We start from the raw sequence: 20,693 nt of genomic DNA on the forward strand, positions 1-20,693 counted from the left end.
AAGAAATAAAAAATAGTATAAATTAATTAAATAATGAATAATGAATAAATTGATAAAAAATTTAGGAAACTAGTAAATATTTATTGTAATGGTTAAAAATGTAATTAATGTATGAAAAGCTAATAAATAATAATGATATATTATTGATTAAAGATACTAAGTATTTATTAATTACTATTAATAGTTGAGAAATTATTAAAATAAATACACGACTAATAATTAATAAATATTATTAATTCATTACTGATGAAAACAATAATAATAATGGTTACTATTTAATAATAACTAAAATAGAAAATAAATTACTACAAATTTCATAAATACATAAATAGAAAGATAATAATTTATAAAATACAAATAAATATTTCAATTATTATGTAATTAATTAAAACTAATCATCAAAAATTAATTTAATTATTTAAATAAATTATTAATGAATATCAAATAATTATCTAATAATAAATTATATATGACTCATCATTGCTGATTAGTTAATTAATTAATAGTAAACTAATAGTTAATTATTAATGAGAAAATACAATTTATTATTAATTAGTTAAAGATAATTAAACTAAATTATTAATAATTTCATAAATAAATTATTAATAAATTAATAGTTCTAAAATATAAATAAATAAATAATAATTAATTAATTAATAATAAAATGTTGATTTAATAAATTAATAATTAATATAATCATGTTATGGAGATGACCATATCAAGGGTAGTCAGAGAATTATAATGCCCAATCTAATCCATTGCAAAAAATTTTAGGACTAGGCGTAAGCTAGTACCTTAAGCTTGCCATGGACCACAAATTATAGATAATGTATACATATATACATATGTTATTTTATGTTATATCATTCAATGTTTTAAAAACCAACCCGAATTGGAACTGCTTTGATCACTAGTTTCCAAGTCATTTGTTTGACTATCCAGTCCAAACAGATTGGACATGACAATTTAAAAATAAAAAATGGCCCAAAATCATTGTCTAGGCCAAATGGTGGTTCAATTCAGCCATTACAGGTCAATAGGTTGTTGACTAATATCCTATTTGCCAATTTTTTCAGTCTGCCATTGACCCAAATAGTCAAACTACTCGAACCATCACTTGACTAGGGGTGGTTATAAAAAATAAAAAACAGAATGATCAACTAGTTGGTAATTAATAAAATTACTAAAACACAATATAATAGATAAAAACTTAATAAATAATTTTTAATTAGTAATTTATAATTTATTAATTACTATTAATAGTTAGTAATTATTCTTCACCAAACTATTATTAGTAATTAATAAATATTATTATTAGATAATTATTAACAAATCATAATAACAATTAATGATGATTAATTAAAACTAATTAAATTAACAAATAAATTGTTAATATTTTCATAAGTAAATTACTAACGAATAAATAGTTTATAGAGTGTAAATAAATAATTAAATATTAATTAAAATTAGTAATGAATAATTAATTACTTTATTTAATGAATTATTAATTCAAAAAAAATGATAATTATTAATTTATAATTAAATTGAATAATTAATTATTAGTTATTATTACTTAATTATTAATTAATAATAGTTCAAATAAAAGATTAATAAATTTATTAATATATTAATAATATACTAAGTATATATTATCATTTTATAATATTTTGTATATAATATTATTGGATTGGGCTTATTTGGGAAAGCCCTAGCTTGGCCCAAAAAGTAGTTGGGCTTGGTGTTAACACACACACACACACACACACACACACTATATTTAGGATCCGTTTGGATCAAATAGGGGTGATCTGAATTTGATCCAATTTTTTGATAAGATCCTATTATCTAATCCGATCCAAAGATCCAAAATGAGGATATTCAAATATGATAAATAGAATTGGATTGGATCATGATTCAATTCATTTGCACCTCTAGGACCTAGTGCTTAGAGCCCAAACTAGAGCCCCTAGATAGGGGTGCAAATGGATTGGATCATGATTTGATCTAATCTGAAGTCCAATCCCATTTTCTAGGATTTGGATATCCCCACTTCAAATCTTTGAATCAAATAATAGGATCTGATTAAAAATTGGATCAAACTCGAATCACCCCTATCCAATTTGAGAAGATTTTATGTGATCTTATATATTATTTAGTTATAAATATATTATTTATATTGTATTTTTGTAAATTTGTTATATTATTTAGTTTTTATAAGAAACATGTATAATATATGATGAAAATAGTTGAAAAGATGCTTGTATTTTTTTTTCCTTTATTTAAATTATTATATTTTACTTTTATTTTAATAATTTATTCTTTTCTTAAATTAAATTTGATCAAATCAAATCTGAACATCTGACTTCCTCATCATATTGGAATTCAAATCCATGTTTGTGAGATCGGATTAGATCTCCTCTCCGTAATATTAGATTAGATTTAGATATACCATGATTTGAATTTGATTCTATCTACTTATATCCCTAGATCCTGTTATCTAATCTGATCCAAGGCCTAAAAGTTTTGTGTTTGTCCAAGTTCAATAAAGGTTGGGATTAGACTTGTTCATGGGCCAGGTAGCCCATTGGACTGGCTCAGCCCGTTCCGATCTAAGTTAGGCTTATAGAGGATTCCAGGCCCATGGGCTCAGGCTAGGGCCTAAAATATCGATCCCAACCTTTTTTCGGGCCAAGCTCAAGCTTTCTCAGAAAAGCCCAACTCGAGCCTGAGCCCAGTTAGGGTCCAACCTTTATTCTACTATTTTTTCAAGTAGGAGTGAGATGTTTCATTATTTTTTTTAGGTTTTGAGGTCTTTTTATATAAATAAAATAGTTTTTAATTGAATAAAAGAAGAAAATGTATTTTCCAAATTTTTTGCCAGACTTGGGCTCGGGCTCAGGCTTCGGAATTTATATGAGGGACAGGTTTAGGTTCAAGACTTAGGCCCAATGGTCAGGCCAGGCTCAAGCTCGGGTCTGAGCATATTCAGTTAATGTAAAGACAAAGCCCGGCCTGGCCTGACCCATGAACAGGTATAATTGGGATAGGTCGAGGCAACCCACCGACCTGTCCCAAGTTCATTTCATTGATATATCTGGAATGAAAAGTGAAAAACAAAACATTTAAGATAGCCGCGCGCGGGCTCTACTATACCACTTATTCCGCGTGCTTGCGCGAGTTGCTCTTGTTTACTTTTTGTTTCCCTCATGGCTCATCGAATCATAGTCTCTTCTTCGCTCTCTCTACCATCTCTGTCCCACAAACTTCCCTCCTTCCCTCTTTCTCTTTTATTTTCCTCCACCGAGCACTTAAATGACAGAAACCCTATCCTCCCTTAGCCCCTCTATTCTCTCTCATTCTTAATCCACTAAATCCTGAAAGCATAGAAACCCTCTCCTCCCTCTATCTTTCATTTCTCCCTCTTCTCTAATACCACCACCTCCAATGACATCGCTTCCAACACCACCTGATAGAGCGCAATCCGGCTGGTCTTAGCTGTCAACGAACTCACCCTTGAGCTGGAGCGTTGGGGAGCCTGAAACGGGAAAGATGAGAGAACTCCGGGGGGAACCCGGTGTGATAATTCCGAAGCTCAAGTCAATAATCTCTCAAAGGAAAAGTGTAGACCAGATAGCGCAAAGTTCACATACCTTGTTTGTTGGGGGTAGGGGGCCTTTTATAATCACTTCGCGCACTCGCTCCGAGGCCCTTGTCAGGTTGGGTATGATTACCCTTGCATCTGTCAACTCGTGCGTCGTCCTTTCTACTAGGACAGAATCGTCATTGCCTTTTATCGGAGCCGTCTCTCTAACTAGAGATGGCGTTGTCAGGAGGCGGTGGCAGGTGGCCGTTTGGAGAGCGGCCGTCAAGTGTTAGATCCCAAGTCAGTCAGGTGCGCCGCCCTCGGGTACGGACTTTCTCGGTGTCATGCCTAGTACGGTTTATTTGGTTTTAGTGCCCTGAGGGCAATGTGGAGTGGTGAGCGAGATGAAGTCTTGAGTTCAGAGGTATGTATAGGGCAGATCAGTTCGGCGAGGTGTATCCTGAGCTGTTACAAGGTAGGCCAGTTTGGCAAAGTATGTCCCGAACTGTTACAAGGCAGGCCAGTTCGGCGAAGTATGTCCCGAACTGTTGCAAGGTAGGCCAGTTCAGCGAAGTATGTCACGAACGATACAAGGCAGGCCAGTTCGGATTACTTGTTTGGAGCAAGGGTGAGTTTGGGTCCCTAGTAGGGAGTTCTGACCGCTGGTTTCTCCCCTTGGTGCTCGCGCCTTAGGCTTGCTTTTGTGCCGAGCTGTTGCCTTTGCCACATGTCGCATAACTGTGAGGTCGGGCCAAATCTTCCTTCATCAATTGCCCCCCACTCCTCGCGCCAAGGGTCTTGCCTTGGTGCGGGAGTTTTGCGAGGTGGCAGGTGGATTTGTCCCGTTCTTCGAATCTTGACTATGCAAGTTGCTTTTCCCAAGGTTCTTCGGTTCCAAGAAGGCGGGAAACGTGCCTACTGCTCATAAATGTTGACGGACATGACAACAGGTCATTTAAATTTGAAAAAAGCGCGCCACTGCCGTTTTGAAGAGACGTGCACTGGCGGTTTTGTCAGTTGTAGGGAGACGTGCGGCGCGTTGTCAGTTTCAAAAAGACGTGCGCCGGTGCGACATCAGTTTCAAAAAGACGTGTGCTGACGTTTCGCTCTTTTCAGAAAGACGTGCGCCAATCACGTCTCGACCTCAAGGGACGTGCGGCCAACGCGAATGCGGGCCGTCGGATCGTCTTTGATCTGCACTGCTGGTTCTTGGTTACTGTAGCTATAAATAGTGGGGGACCCCAGTCGATTTATCACTTTTGTGGTTTGCCTATTGAACTCGCGTCCAAGTTTTTTCAACTCGCATCTAGGCTGGTTACTTAGTCTTCAAGGTTTTTTGGCTTGTTCCCGTCTCTGGAGCCTTCAAAACTTTATTCTGGTGAGTACCTTCCTGAATCCACCTCTTTTCCTCGATGTCTAGCTTTGATAGCTCAGACGACTCTTCAAGTAGGACTGACGTAGGTTCTACAAACCGAGCCGTATCCCCCGACTGCCTTAGTGATCCTGAGGTGGAACTCGAGGATGACTATGAACCCGTAGGCCAAGCCGCTTCGGGCAGTTTGGCATCTACCTATTGCCGAGGTCAGATGCTAGACAGGTTTGGCCCATCGACCATGACGCCCGAGGGGCTTCAATCTATACTTATGTCTTACAATCTGCAAGGGGGTATACATATTTCTTTCCTTCAGGTAGCTTTCCTTGGAAACACGGTCCTGATGAGATCGTGATTTTTCGAGAGCAGCTCACTGCGGGGTTGCGACTGCCTTTCCACCCCCTTCTCGTCGAAGTCATAAACCACTTCGGTGTCACCATTGGCCAGCTTCATCCGAACTCTATTTGGAACTTGGTGGGGACAGTCTCCCTTTTTTGCGAGCAGAATTTCCCTTTAGACTTGGAGATATTCTCCTCCATCTTGATGCTCAAGAGACAAGCGGGTTCTCTTCCTAGGGGAAGACGGGCGTATTACCTTTCTCCTCGCCCGGGCTTTAAGCTTCTGATTCAGGTCCCGGCGTGGAAGCGAGACTACTTCGGTGTGCGAAGTGCACAAGGATGACCCTTTCATACCGGGTGGGGTGAGGCCGCTCCTAATTCAGGTGTCACTCTCGACAAAGAGACGGTGAAGGGCCTCCGGCAATGGGCACGGCAAGGTTTAAAGTGCCATCAGTACTTAATGGAGGCCAAGCTTATTGCGGCTGGCCTGAGTTCGGGTAGGTTTCTAGTTCTGCGGTTTTCTTGCTTGCTTTGTTCCTTCATTTTTTCTTATGTCGAACTTGTTTCTGTAGGTGTGATGGACGCGGAGAGAACTCGTGGGGGGCGTCTGTTCCAAGGCATGAAGAGGAGGAAGCGGGTCGCCAAGCGAACTCGTACTGAGCTGCCCCCAGATGAGGAGCCTCAAGTTCCAGGCCACACGCCGGAGGATCTGCCCAGGGAGCCCGAGGTGACTCCACCGATGCATGAAGCTTCCGAGGCGCCTTACGCTGAGACCACTTATACGGGTGCTCCTGCATACTCCAGTGCTCCTGCTCACTCTGGGTCCGCTCATACGCGGGCTGGGCCCTCGGGTTCAGGAGCTCAAGGGGAGTTCAGGAGCGTGTTGACGCCGAACTATGCTCTTCAGAAGAGTAGGGAGGCTACTTTCCCCGAGGAGATCGCGGCGTGGACCAATCTTCCTTTGAACCAGGTCGCTTGCCGTGCCGTAACACATGCTATGGTGGTAAGTCAGATTTCGTCTGCCTTCTTTATTTTCTATCGCTTTTGCTGTTATTGCTCACTTGTTTCTTTTGGTAGGTGAATTCTTCAATTCACGCCTTAGCAACCCAAGTGGAGAGGAGGTCGCGACAGGCGCGAGCTGTTGAGGCTGCCTCCCATGCGGCTGAAGAGGCTTTCCGTGCCGCAGAGGCGAATACCCAAGCTGTTGTGGCGGCCGCTTATGTTGCCGAAGAGGCTGCTCACGTCGCCATGGCCAGGCAGGCGATGTCTCAGCGTGATGCCGAGGCCATGGGGGTAGTCGTCAAGAACATGGCGGACTTGAAGTTGGACTTGCAGCATCAAGTCGAATATCTTCAGGAGGATATCAGGGAGAAAACGCAGATTTTTTCCCAAGGCATTGAAGACGCCAAGAAGAAGGTCGTTGAAGACTATATTGCCTCTCCGCGTTTTGACGATCTGATGGTGGATTCTTACAGAAGGGGGTTCAAGCTGAGCCGGTGGATGATCCGGAACACGTACCCCAACCTCGATGTTAGTGCCATATCCAATTCGCGTATAAATCAGGAGATGGCCAATGCTACCGATGGCGAGCCGGACTCTGAAGGAGAGGCAGGGCATTTGGGTGTTGTTGAAGTGCCTTCTGATGGCGAAGAAGTAGCTCCGGGCATGTAAAGATTTTTTTTTTTGAAGTGCCTTATGATGGCCAATGTACTCCTGTTTCTTGCAACGGAATAGATAATCTTTTTGCCTGTGTTCCTTTTCCCGAACTGATTCTTTGTCGAACTGATAATATGCTACTGTTTCTTGTCCAGGTTATTGTACTTACGTGACCTGTTTTGGCGCTAAGGCTTTTGCAGCGAACTGATTTTTTGCCGAGCTGATAATATGCCTGACTTTTCTTTGCTTGTTTACACCGAGGTTCCTCTTGGCTCTGCTTCGTGGCCCTTAGGACCTTATAGCGATTTTGTCCACTTCGCTTGGCGGTTTATAGGTAGTATTGCCTTAAGTTCACAATGTTCCACGCTAGAGGTACTTGTTTTCCTTCTAAGGTTTCGAGCTCATATGCCCCCCCGAGCGGTCTCTTTACTTTATAGGGCCCTTCCCAGTTTGGTCCAAGTTTGCCCACGTCGGGTTCGGGCACCATAATCTTACGAAGGACCAGGTCGCCAACTTGGAAGCTTTGTTGTTTTACTCTGGCATTGTAGTAGCGAGCTACCTGCTGCTGGTAGGCCGCTGTCCGGATGTGCGCGAGGTCCCTTACCTCGTCCAATAGGTCAAGGTTGGTGCGTAACTCATCTCCGTTTGTCCGATCGTCGTATGTTTCTAGTCGTAATGTTGGTACTTTGATTTCCGCCGAGATCACTACTTCAGTGCCGTAGGTGAGGTTGAAGGGGGTTTCTCCCGGGGTGGTTTTTTCAGTAGTTCGGTGAGCCCATAAGACACTTGGTAGCTCTTCGGCCCATAATCCCTTAGCTCGATCTAGACGTGCTTTCAGTTTGCGCAGGATGGCTCTGTTCATTACTTCCGTCTGACCATTTGCCTGCGGGTGCGCGACTAATGTGAAGTTTTGCCGAATCCCCATGTTCTGGCACCACTGTTGGAACTTGATATCCTCAAACCGCTTGCCATTGTCGGAAATTAGTACCCGAGGTAACTCGAAACGACATACTATGTTCTTCCAAAATAAGTTCTGTATGTTTCAGGCCGTAACAGTTGCCAGAGGTTCGACTTCTATCCACTTCGTGAAGTAATCTACTGCAACAACTAGGAATTTTCTTCCACCTGTTGCTGGCGGGAATGGCCCCAGGAGGTCGATGCCCCATTGTGCAAAGGGCCACGGGTTGGCGAGGTATTTGAGGTCGGAAGCAGGCTGACGGTGGATATTGGCGTGCTTCTGACACTTGTCGCATTTTCTAACGAGCTCGACAGCTTCTGCCTTCATCGTTGGCCAGTAGTATCCTTGTCGAAGTGCTTTTTGGGCGAGTGCTCTACCCCCCAAGTGTCTGCCGCACAGGCCTTCATGAGTGTCACGGAGTACGAACTCGGCTTCAGCAGGTCGCAGGCAACGCAAGTAGGGGAGCGTGTAGGACCGTCGGTATAACCCTTCGTCTATTATGACGTATTTGGCTGCCTGGCGCTGCACCCTCTTGGCCGCATTGTGTTCTGCAGGGAGGGTTTCGTCTATCAAGAAGCTCACGAGCCAACTTGGCTCTGCTTCGAGGACGGGAGCGACCTCCTCTACCCCCCCGAGAACACTAGGCCGAGGTAAATCCTCTATGTACACGGTTCTCATGTTGTTGTGACTTGTGCTGGCTAACCGGGACAGAGCGTCGGCCTCAGTGTTCTCTAACCTCGGGATTTGCCTGATGAAGTGTGACTGAAAGTTGAGCAGGGCCTCTTTTACTTTCACCAAGCATGCGATCATGGAGAGCTCGCGTGCTTCATACTCCCCCGTAACTTGGTTGACCATGAGCTGTGAATTGTTGCAGATGACTAAGTGTTTTGCCTTTACCTTTTGCGCTAGGTTCAGCCCGGCTATCAGTGCTTCGTACTCTGCCTCGTTGTTGGATGCCGCGAACTCAAAGCGTAGTGCGTATTCTAATTTTGTGTCGCCCGGGCCACATGAGACTATTCCAGCCCCGTTGCCTTGCTGGTTCGAGGAACCATCCACGTGAAGGATCTAGGGCTCCTCATCCCAGTTCGCATTTCGCCTGACCAGGAGAGATGCCACACTGGCTGCTACTTCACGGGGTTCAGACTCTATTGGCTTGGGAGCTCCGGGTTCACCCGAACTGGGGACCTCGGGCTCTACCTGTTGGGCTTCGTGGCTGAAAGTGCACTCGGCGATAAAATCTGCCAAAGCTTGGGCCTTAATTGCGGTCCGTGGTTTGTATTGGAGATCGTACTCGCTGAGTTCGATGGCCCACTTCGTCAGTCTACCGGAGACCTTGGGCTTCAGCAAGACTTGTCTTAGGGGTTTGTCGATTAAGACGACGACGGTGTGAGCTTGGAAGTACGGGTGAAGTTTCCGAGCTGATATCACCAGTGCGTAGGCAATTTTTTCCATCTACGGGTACCTTGTTTCTACTCCTTGCAGAATTTTACTAACATAATAGACGGGCCGTTGGACCTGGTCTACTTGTTTTACTAATACCGAACTGACCACCTCGTCGCTTGCCGAGAGGTACAGTTCTAAGACCTCGCCCTCCTTGGGTCTAGCTAAGGTTGGTACGGTGGCGAGGTAAGTCTTTAGCTCGTCGAACGCGAGCTGGCAGTCTCGGGTCCATTCGAACCCTTTGCCTTTGATTGCCTTAAATAAAGGCAGGCAGCGGTCTGCCGACTTGGACATGAAGCGGCTCCAAGCGGCTATGCGGCCGTTTAGCCTTTGAACTTCTTTTACTTTCCGAGGTGGTCTCATATCAAGGATGACCATTATTTTGTCCGGGTTGGCCTCAATGCCGCGCCGGTTGACAATGTACCCTAGAAACTTACCCGAGGTGACACCGAAGACACACTTGTTTGGGTTTAGTCTCATGTTATATTGACACAGAATTTGGAAGACAGAATCCAAGTCTTTTATGAATTCTCGCGAAAAATGTGTTTTGACGACCATGTCGTCTACATAACATTCAATTTTCGTGCCAATTAAAGGCTGAAAAAGTTTATTTACAAGTGTTTGAAAGGTCGCACCAGCGTTCTTTAGCCCGAAGGGCATGACCTTGTAACAGTACAGGCCGAACTCGGTAATGAAGCTGGTTTTTTCTTGGTCAGACTGGTCCATCTTGATCTGGTTGTAGCCTGAGTAGGCATCCAGGAAACTTAGCAGCTCATGTCCCGAGGTCGCGTCCACTAGGCGGTCAATTTGGGGCAGGGGGAAGCAGTCTTTTGGGCAAGCTTGGTTCAGGTCGGTGTAATCGACGCACATGCGCCACTTGCCGTTGGCTTTTTTCACCAGCACTGGGTTGGCTACCCAGCTCGGGTAATGAACTTCCCTTATGAAGTCCGCTGCGAGGAGCTTTTCGACTTCTTCGTCGACTGCCCTCCAGCGCTCTGGGGCTAAGTTACGTTTCATCTGTCTAATGGGTTTGACTATAGGGTCAATGTTAAGCTTGTGAGTTATAAGGCCAAGGTCAATATCGGACATATCTGCCACAGACCATGCAAAAATATCTAAATTTTGGAGTAAGAAACTCACCAGTTCAATTCACAAAGGCTCCTTGACGGAGGCACGATCTGTAGAGTTCACGCCGGATCTGTAGCCGAGGTCGGGACTGCGATTGTTTCCTTAGTGGGCGAAGCTCGTTCCACGCCTTGCTCCACAGGTTGCTCTAGTTTGAGGTCATCGGCTACCTTGGTTTTTCCCTTTAGGGCGCTAACATAGCATTTGCGGGACTCAAGTTGGTCACCCCACGCTACCCCCACACCGAAGTCCGTGAGGAACTTCATTGCCAGATAATAGGTGGAGACCACCGCACGTAGAATATGCGTAATTGGTCGCCCTATTATGGCATTGTATGGGGAGGAGCTCGCGACCACCAGGAAATCGTGGTTGAGTCTTACCGCGCACGGCCATGTGCCGATTTCCACAAGTACCGTTATTTTTCCCAAGGGCCTGACTTCCTCTCCGCTGAAGCCTACCAGAGGAGTGTGAGCAGGTTTCAAATCGCTTTTCTGCAACTGCAATTGGTCTAACGCCATTTGAATAGGATGTTCGCCGAACTGCCTGAGTCTACTAGTACGCGCCGGACTTCGAAGTCGCTGATCCTTAGCTTTATGACGAGCGCGTCATCGTGGGGGTAGTGAACACCTCGCACGTCGTCTTTTGTAAAAAAGATCGGTTCTTCCTTCTTCGGCCTCTTGGGAGGGTTCTGCTCCTCTCGGGCTGCTTCGCGAACTGACGTCCTCGCTGCCGCCAAAGTGCATCCTGCCAACACCGAACCGCCCACTATCACGTGTAGTTCCCCGGACTGGCCTTTCTTCTGGGGGAGGTCGCTGCAAGACTTCGATCGGTCTGTTTCTCGGATCGGGTACATCCTTCCCGTGTTCCCCTTGCCGACCTGCTTTATTACTATTGTCATAATGTACAAAATTTCTTAAGTACCCACGACGGATGAGTCCTTCTATCTCGTCGCGGAGATTATTACATTGCTCGGTGCTATGACTGTGATCTTTATGAAAACTACAATATAAAGTTTTGTTCCTCTCGTTGGGGTTGCTCTTCAAGCGAGGTGGCCACTTTATGTAAGGGGCGTCCTTGATCATCATCATGATCTCGGTCCGCCTTGTGTTCAATGGCGTGTAATCCGTCCAAACTGCTAAGGGAGCTCGGGACGGCTGGCTTGGCTTCACCTCTCGGTTCTGGCCTCTTCTGTCAATGGGGTTGGAGGGCTCACCTTCTCTTTTTCTTTTTTCAACCTCGCCTTCGTTTCTCTGGTTGATCACTTCCTCTATTCTCATAAACTTGTCCGTGAGCTTGAGGAAGTCGGCCACGGTTGCTGGCTGGCTGGCCACCATGTGCCATTTGAACTCTTTGTGTGTCACCCCTCTTTTGGCCGCGGTGAGCTGTACCGCGGGGTCTAACTGAGGGATCTGCAAACATGCTTCATTGAATCGTTTGATGTAGCTCCGGATGGGTTCTCCCTCTCTTTGGATTACCCCGAAGATACTTTCCTCAGTTCTGGGACACCTTTTGCTGGTAACGAAGTGCGTAGTGAAGATCTGCACGAACTGGGGCCAACTTCTTATTGACCCGGAAGTTAGGTTCCGGTACCAGGTGCGGACCACCCCTCTGAAGGTGGTGGTGAAGGCCATGCACATGCACGACTCGCTTGTCCTAGCGAGGTGCATTTGCGACTGGAACGCGTTGACGTGGTCGTTGGGGTCGAAGGACCCATCATACTTGTCCAGAGAAGGGAGTTTGAAATCTCTAGGCAAGGGGACTGCCAAAAGTTCTGCTGAAAGAGGGGAAGGAACTGAGAGAATGGGGACGGTTTTTACCTCGCCCAAGCTTGTTTCTTCCTTGCCTCTGAGCTCGGGTAGCACACAGGTAGCAGTTCGGCGACTTCGACGGCGCCTTCTTTGAGTGGGCCTGGTGCTGACGCTGCTGGCCTTCGTGTTGCCGAGCTCGATGGGCCCAGAATGCTGGCCGGCTACTAAGGCGCTGAAGCGGTTCTCCGTGAGTGGGAACTCGGGCTTGGAGCGCCAGGGTGACTTCGTGGGCGAGGTTCCTGACCCACCCACGAACTGCGAGGTAGGGGTGATTTTCCTTTGCTTTCAGCCCGAGGATGAGGCATGGCTATTAGGTGGGTTCTGTGGTCGGGAAGCCTCTCCTTGGTGAGGTCGTCCACCTTGAGGGGAGGCCTTGATTGGCTTTGAAACAGGGTGCCGGGGGAGGGGGGGGGAGCAGTGGCTGGTTCAAGGGTAGCTGAGGGAATTGTTGTTGATAATGGTGTTGGGAGAGGTGGTGCAACACCTAGTGTTGCTGGAGTTGGTGCTGCTGGAATTGTTGCATTTGGGCCTGCATTGCCCGCATGCATTGCATCAGATCATCTATCTGGTTTTGGCGGGCTGCCAGTGGGACAACAGTTGATTCTGTGAAGTTCGTTTCGATGGGGAGTGGAAGAGGAATGTTCAACGAGGGAGTGTTCAGAGGTGCCACCGCTTATGACACATTCAGACTTGGGATCCCATCCACTGAAAGGGGGATGGTGAACTGCCCAATGCACACCACCAGAACATGGTGTTGCTCTCTGGTAATGGCTGTTTCGGTTCCACGTCCGGCACTGCTGGAGGAGGCCATTTCAGTGTTGGAGTGGGTGTTGGAGTTTTTGAAAGAAGGGTAGGTAAAAGAGATTTAGAGGGAGGCTTTTAGAAGTGATTCCCACAGACGGTGCCAATTGATAGAGCACAATCTGGCTGGTCTTAGCTGTCAACGAACTCGCTTCTGAGTTGGAGCGTCGGGGAGCCTAAAATGAGAAAGATGAAAGAACTCCGGGGGGAATCCGATGTGATAACTCCGAAGCTCAAGTTAGTAATCTCTCAAAGGCAAAGTGTAGACCAGATAGCGCAAAGTTCACATACCTTGTTCGTTGGGGGTAGGGGGCCTTTTATAATCACTTCGCGCACTCGCTCCGAGGTCCTTGTCAGGTCGGGTATGATTACCCTTGTATCTGTCAACTCGGGCATCGTCCTTTCTACTGGGACAGAACCGTCACTGCCTTTTGTTGGAGCCGTCTCTCTAACTGGAGATGGCAGTGTTAGGAGGCAGTGGCAGGTGGTTTGGAGAGCGGCCGTCAAGCGTCAGATCGCAAGTCGGTCAGGTGAGCCGCCCTTTGGTACGGACTTCCTCGGTGTCAGGCCTAGTACGGTTTATTTGGTTTTGGTGCCCTGAGGGCAATGTGGAGTGGTGAGCGAGGCGAAGTCTTGAGTTCGGAGGTATGTATAGGGCAGATCAGTTTGGCGAGGTGTATCCCGAGCTGTTACAAGGCAGCCCAGTTTGACAAAGTATGTTCCAAACTGTTACAAGGCAAGCCAGTTCGGTGAAGTATGTCCCGAACAGTTGCAAGGGAAGCCAGTTCGGCGAAGTATGTCCCGAACGATACAAGGCAGGCCAGTTTGGATTGCTTGTTTGGGGCAAGGGTGAGTTCGGGCCCGTAGTAGGAAATTCTGACCGCTGGTTTCTCCCCTTGGTGCTCGCGCCTTAGGCTTGCTTTTGATATTATGGAGTTTTTTTTTTTATTCTTTAATTTAATTTTGAGTAGTAGTAAACTTACAAACAAATGCCCAAAATATTAGATGAATTTTCTGGAAATATGGCTTCATTAAGTGGCAGCATATTTTCATGGATTTTTAAGTTCCTAGCTAGCTTAATTTTAACTTTTTGTAGTCTTGGACCTAGGATTGCTTCCTTTGTTATAAACTTCGGAATTTTGAGTGTTTTCACACAAAAAGTAACTTGAATATGAGATAAATCTGCAACTACATAAGTTATATAAATTCTAAGAAAGAAACAAGTTGATATGAGACATGGGTTTTGGTTTTTCTTCGCATTTGAACACAATATATATACACAAACAAAGATATTTTCGTTTGATGACAGGAAAAGATGCACATGAGGCTTCAGAGTTAAGAAAACCAAATTAATGGCATCCTTACCTATTTGCATTTTAGTACCTCTGTTTAGTGGGAATTACAAGTACTTTTTGCTCCAAGTATACTGTATTTTGAAGGTTTTTATGGCATCTATGGTGAAGTTGTAAAATTAAATTCTTTTCTCTTTTCTAATGTATAATCATTTTATTGAAAATTTGTTAGTAGCTATATTAAGCAATGACCTTGGATAGCCAGGACCAATTTTGGGTCATGACCCTTTTAAGTTTCTTGGTATCAATGTGCTGCTCTAGGATCAAATGTTTTTATGTAAATGCTTCCTATGCATTATATTTATTGAGAAATCTTGCTACCTTGGACTAGATTTAAAATCCCAATCCATTTGACAAATGATGATAAAGTTATAGAAATATGGCATAGCTTTCTTCACATTTCAGATGTATGTAAACTATATATTTAACGGGATTTGGTAGCTGCTGAATGAAGAAAGCATGCATAATCAAATGCAAATTATGATAGATCCTAGAAAAGGAAAAAGTATCTTATTGTTTGAAAAAGTCCTAGAAAAACTGTACTATCTTGACCTAGATTTAAAATCTCCATGTGTTTTATTGAAGCCTCAATTGAGATGGTTTAGTGGATCTTCATCAAATCTTTAATACATGCAGAGTAGAATATAACATAATAGAATAAAAAAACCACAACCACCAAAGTTCAAAAAGAAAGGAAAAGAAAAAGAATAAACTCAAGTACTTAATTGAGCCAAATTAGATGAAAAGATAGAATCAGAAAACCACAACTTTGTACTTATGTGGTAATAGCTAAAGAGATTATTATTACACCATGAAGCATGTCACATAGAAAATAATATGTTTATATTCATGGATAATAATTTTTCAGCTACATATAATAATTAATGCTTTCAAAATGCTATAGTTACGTTTATGGTTTGTCTTAGAGAAGAAAATTTGGAAAATGGTGATCTAGATCACAATTTTACAAGGTTTCAAGTGAGAGATCCATTGTGAGTCAAAACTGTGAGATCCATAGGACTCAAGTGTGAATCAGGGGTTCGGTCCGTTGTCTTGCATTACATATTCAAAGGATTAGGACCATGGGTCTCACCTGAAAGAGTGGCCATACTATCTAAAACTTGATTTATTGTTTCCAAATTTTTGTAGATTTGTAGAAATTACAATATGTCCACTAGAAAAATAAGGATGCAACCATATTTAAAGCAATTTTCTGACCCACTTCACCATCCATTACGAATCATTCAATAGTGGACTTTGAATCTCAAACCTCTTAATATTTATGGGCCTATGACTCCATCAAAACGGTCTTCTTGTTTTTGTCCAAGTTCTTGAATTCAATTTTCCTTAAAATCAAGTTACTTTAGAATGGTGTTTAGGTTCCATTAGGAAAAAGGCCTATTTGTGTTAAGTTAGGATCACCCCCACAAGGTATACTTAAGTAGTTTTGGAAAACAAAAGGTATATAAAATAATTCACCCAAAAAAATATAGGCTGGTTCAGCATAACCATAGGTGGAGATTTGTCACCACTATGACTTTCTTATCATCATGTTTACTTTTCAGATTTTTTTCCTATTTTTTTCATATCATTTATAACATGGTAAATTATTGTTATCTTGAGAATAAGTTTTATTTTTCAGTGTCACTTGATTCGGACCATACATAAATGATAGAAGCAAATACTACAAGATCCTAGATCGTAGAATTCCATACAAACCTTGTTTATACTTCAATTGTCTCTACTACTTTTTCCCATATTTAATTTGGTTAGCATGAGATGATTGGTTCATAATCTATATTTCTTGTGCTTTATTCTTCACATATCTTTAGGGCAAGGATAATTAGTGGAAGAATGGTAACATTTTGTTTTTTCTAGATTTTCAAGTGAAGGTGTCCAAATTGCAACCCTAGACTGTATATATATTTTTGATCTTATAAATAAATGATTGAGAATTTTATTAATGGTTTTTGCCTTTTACTATCTTGTTGAATAATTGCCACCTCCCAAGATCCTAGAGTGTCTAATTCTTTCTTTTGTTCTTTCTCTCTCTTATCTTCTTTTTCCCTTTAATGTGCTTGTGCTAAACCTAGATTCAAGAGGTTCATCTTCTCTTATCCTTTTAAGTCATCCTTGTTCTAACTTTTGTTGTTTTTTTCTTTGTAGGTTAAACATGTAACAAGAAACCGTTAATGTGTGGCTGAAGACAATGGATAATTTTCTCTTTTTATTTTTTGTTTTTTAAGGTTATGTAAACGTTAATATGTAGTAAGGGAAATTTGACATTTGTGATACATGTCAAGTAATGGATGTATTCAACTTATTCATGGCATATGATTTCTTGTCCTAATAATATAATCATTTGTTAGAAATTATTATATAATTTTCATGTAATGTATGAATAAAACATATATTGCTTTAAGGTGGCATTCTCAATTGTTGCTATTTTATTATTTTAATTAGAACATAGCCACAATTATTTGAAAAAATTGTGGTTGTAAATTGAAATAATTAGCTACGATTGTGTAAGAAACCATGGTTATAGATTGAAACATTTAGCTATGGTTTTGCAGGAAATCGTGGCTATAGATTGAAACATTTAGCTACAGATTTTCCAAAAACCATGGCTATAGATTACATCTTTTATCTATGGTTTATCAAAAACTTATAGCTATATGTTGTAGTATTTAGCTTTGGTTTTAAAGAAAACTGTGGTTATATGTTAGCGCAACTAGCTACTGTTATATAACAAATTGTGGCTATAAATGGTAGTTAGCTACGGTTAGATGAAAATCCATGGTTATAGATTTGGGTTTATAGCTACGAATAACTTAAAAATTGTAGCTATATGTTTCCTTCAGCTATGGTTCAGTCTGTGGTTAAAGGCTAATATGATGGTGCATCTATCTTTTAGCTATGGACAACTACTTTAGTTATAGATATGCTATAGCCATGGATTATTTGAATCGTAGTTGTAGGCTATAGCTACACAAACATAGGTTATGGTTTTTTGTCTGTAGCTATATGTCTATAGCTACGGTGTTTTTAACTTTTAGCCATGGTTTTGTCCGTAGCTAAAGGTCATATTTCTTCTAATGACATCATCGTAATTGAAGTTTGTAGGTAAAGGGATTTTGAAAAGAACCGACCATTTTACAAAAAAATTGAAATATTAAAACCTAGAAATGAAAATTAATTATCATTTACCTAGTTTGTTAGTCTGATATCCCAACTTGATTTCAATTGATGAAACTTTTAAGCCTCCTAAATTGAAAACATAAAACTGCAGGTCACTAGTTCAATTGTCTAGGTCAAACAAGTCAGACATTGCCATTGAAGGGATGAGAGATTCATCATATGGATGGTCGAACCTTGCAGGAAGGTTGGGCAAAATTTCAAAGATTTCTCTTCCATGTGGGAATCGCAATCCCTATTTTAGAAAACTGCATTTTCAATGATCAATCTTGAACCCAAATCGGACTAGATCTGAAACCAAAAGGGAGTAGCGGGATATACCTGATACGGAGTAATTGTAAACCTCCAATGAAGGTGTTCACGCTCAAGGAGAAGACAAAAAACTGTTTCCACTAAAGATAACACGGTGCGAGGTGAAACAGAATCAATAGGACAGTTCTTCAACAAGAGCGAATTCTTCAACAAGAATATGATGGAGGGCTGGTAAGCACGACTTCAAATTACCTTTTCCACCAAAAGGCAATATCAAGAACCTTTCTTGATCACTCCCACTGGTGGAGATCGAACTAGGTATGGTGGCAAGAGTAGGAACAAGAGCAGAAGACAGAAGCAGTCGAACTGTATATTGTCTTCTCTCTTGATTCAACAGATTATCTATTGTTTCTGTTGTATATCTGTAGATTCACCATGTTCTCCTATTTATAGCCTTAAAGAGAGGTTCTCCTAATCCTATTAAGAGTTTCCTAATCCAAATTTTTTATTTGGATCTGAACTCTCTTTAAGAGATAAAAATAACCCCTTATCTTATCTACAGATAAAGATCAACCTTCATAATCTAATTAGGAGTTTCTTGATCCAAATCTTTATTTGGATTTGGACTCTTTGAGTGGATAGAGATAATCCCTTATCCTATCTGCTAATCCAAATCCCAGAACTGCCCTCATTTAATTAATCTCATTAAGCCAGTTCGAATTGGGCTTTAGGCTCATTAAGTCTATGTGCTCACTTATCATTTCAATCTACTGCTCAGTTGGTTATCCTTATATGGCGTGGGACCCAAACATTGATCTACACATCAGTCACATGGGTTCAACCTAGCCTCTGTTACAAGGCCTGGCTGAATTCATTGTAGGAGACAATGAGCCCTTGAGTCTATCACCATGTGCTCTTAATGGGCCCAACATTTACACTAAATGGTCATTGGGTTAAGCCACCTTATAAAAAACTAAGAATTGTGGGCAGATGCAAGATTAACCCATCAAGTATTACCCTCAATGGTCTTACACTTAACCTCTCAGCTCATAATGATCAAACATTATCCGACAAGAGAGAACCTCTCCCTTGGTTGCAAGGTACAGTGCCACACTCTCTACTCACATGGATCTAGGAATTAAAACCTTTTGCAAACATTTTGAAGCCATAAATTTCAACGGTTGTATGTATGTATGTATATCTTTATATAAATATATTTTGCAAAACAAATTTCAACGGTTGAAATCAACTGCTAGTAGTTTTGGTTTCCATCAGAGAGTGCATCTCCAATGATTCACTTTGTTCGACAAAGGGGCTGATCCTGTCACTATCATCGCTCACTGAGATGAATTCTCAGACTGTCCCAACATACCCAGGTTTTGACCCCTTCTAAGAATCTCACTGATTGGCATATCAAAGATAGTCCAATCCGACACCTAGTGTAGTATCATAATCGAGTCTAGGGGTTAGGTGTAACATTCCAGTTTTGCCCATCTATCTCCAAGGTCCAGTTCAGAGTTTCAAGAAAACCCACATTGCATGTACCTCGGGTCTCACCCTAACAGCTGAAACAGACCACCCCAACAAACTTGGCGGCACATTAGTATTAGCCTTGACAGGATAAATCTCCCCAGATCTATCCAACGACTTTTGAAGATTCTAAACTAACACGAGTCTCATATGGAGGGTATTACAAATAAACACACTATGATAACATGAATCAAATACGTACTTTATTCATTTACATTAAATGTCATAATGTACATCATTCTAATTGGAGCTAAGGGCATACACTGTCTAACAGCCACATCAACAAACGTATGTGTGTAGGTATGTATAAACATGTACTTTATCAATAAAAATATATAATTATTTTTAGATGTAATATATGTATATATAAATATTATTTTAAGTTTAATTTATACTTTTAATTCAATTTTTTTATTTGTAAAAAATGCTAAAAGTTATAATTTGGGGCCAAAAAAGATCACCTCAATCAAAGATACTGAAAAATTACCCAAATTAAAAAAAAAATATATATATATATATATATATATATCACCCTAATTGGACATTAGAGTGCAAAGTTATGGTCCCTAGAAGTTGCACATAGAACCAACCAAGGATTGACTAGTTTGTTACAGCCTTGACACGAAATCAAATCCCACAACTAAAACTTTGGGGAAAAAAGGATCAGCGAGAAGTTATTAATGGTGCCAAAAAAAGAAAGAAGTATGCACATACATTGAGTGTGCAACCCATGACCCGATTATTGGGTCAAATGGGTCAATGGTTCAACATTTCAAGTGAAGATGGTTTTTGACTAGTCAATGTTTCTTGACCAAATAGAGGGTTTTAGCAAAATTGAACCCAAAATTAAAGTAGGGTGATGGTTTGAATGGTTCAATTGGTAAGGTCAACGACAGGTTGAAAATATTGCTTGGGACACTTGAGCATGCCTTCTCCTTGTTGAAACTTGAATAAAATTGAAAATTGGGGACTAGTGAATAAGAGAGTATATGAAAGTATAAAAGAGTATGAGAATGTATGTGAGAATATGAGAGTATGAGAGAATATGAAAATTGGTGTGATAAGACTGGGGAATGTTAAAGGACATTTATATTTATAGTTAATTAACAAAAATACCCCTAAATATTAACCATAGGATGAATATTTGGGTCTAATAAAGTTAATTATCACTTCACTAAAATGCCCCCACAAATTAGCTATTATGGGGGCATTTAAACCATTTTTCTCCCCAAAGCCAAATTTCACAAATACCCCCCAACTAACTATTTATAGCTGCTGGGGAG

Source organism: Nelumbo lutea, chromosome 5, assembly GCF_056320005.1.
Source record: "Nelumbo lutea isolate HS-2025 chromosome 5, American lotus-T2T, whole genome shotgun sequence".
In the NCBI taxonomy this organism is placed as follows: domain Eukaryota; kingdom Viridiplantae; phylum Streptophyta; class Magnoliopsida; order Proteales; family Nelumbonaceae; genus Nelumbo; species Nelumbo lutea.